The following is a 1,342-nucleotide window of genomic DNA, read 5'->3' on the forward strand; positions in this document are numbered from 1 at the left end:
GTACTGGGGCATATAAAGTTTGCAATTCCAAGGGGCCTCTCTTCCCAGTGATGGCCGACCAGGCCATCTTCTGCTACATATGCAGCTAGAGATATGAGCTCTGGGGGGTACTGGTTAATTCATATTGTTGTTCCATCTATAGAGTTGCAGACCCCTTCAGCTCCTTGGGTGCTTTCTCTAGCTTATCCATTGGGGGCCCTGTGTTCCATCTTATAGATGACCGTGAGCATCCACTTCTGTATTTGCCAGGCACTGGCATAGCCTCATACGAGACAGCTATAACAGGGTCCCTTCAGCAAAATCTTTCTGGCATACTCAATAGTGTCTGGGTTTGGTGGCTGATTATGGGATGGATCCCTGGGTGGGATAGTCTCTGGATACTCCATCCTTTCATCTTAGCTCCAAACTTTGTCTCTGTAACTCCTTCNATGGGTATTTTGTTCCCTATTCTAAGGAGGAATGAAGTATCTACACGTTGTTCTTCCTTCTTCTTGATTTTCTTGTGTTTTGCAAATTCTATCTTGGGTGTTCTATGTTTCTGGGCTAATATCCACTTATCAGTGAGTGCATATCTAATGACTTCTTTTGTGATTGGGTTACCTCACTAAGGATAATATCTTCCAGATACATCTATTTGTCCAAGAATTTCAGAAATCCATTGTTTTTAATAGCTGAGTAGTACTCCATTGTGTAAATGTACCACTTTTTCTGTATCCATTCTTCTGTTGAGGGACATCTGGGTTCTAGTAGCCTCCCCCAGCCTTGAAGCAGGCTGATTCAGACTTTGACCACTGAGAATGAGACCACCTGAGGTGGAGCCTTCCAACTTAGATGACTCTATTGTTGTCATGTGACGCTGCTCTTCTCCAAAACACTGCTACCTGCTGAGAGGCCCTGGAGATATTCCAGAGACAGCACTCAGTGCCAGATCACAGATCACAGATCAGAGACAGCATCTAGCAGATCCGCCTACAGGCTGGCAACAGGCATCAAGAATAGATCTGCAGGGGAGGGGCCTCCCCCCTTTATAAGCACAGACTCTTAGTAAACTTTGGGGGCCTTGAACAGAAACATGTCTTGGCCTCCATTATTTCTCTCGCTGTTTCCTTCCGTACAGCTCCGGCCTCCCACTCAGGAACCCAGTTAGTTTGGCCGCAGGTGGCTACAGGTTCTTTCCAGCTTCTGGCTATTATAAATAATAAGGCTGCTATGAACATAGTGGAACATGTGTTCTTATTACCAGTTGGGACATCTTCTGGGTATATGCCCAGGAGAGGTATTGCTGGATCCTCCAGTAGTACTATGTCCAATTTTCTGAGGAACCGCCAGACTGATTTCCAGA

This window comes from Mus caroli, chromosome 18 (genome assembly GCF_900094665.2).
Source record: "Mus caroli chromosome 18, CAROLI_EIJ_v1.1, whole genome shotgun sequence".
Classification (NCBI taxonomy): Eukaryota; Metazoa; Chordata; class Mammalia; order Rodentia; family Muridae; genus Mus; species Mus caroli.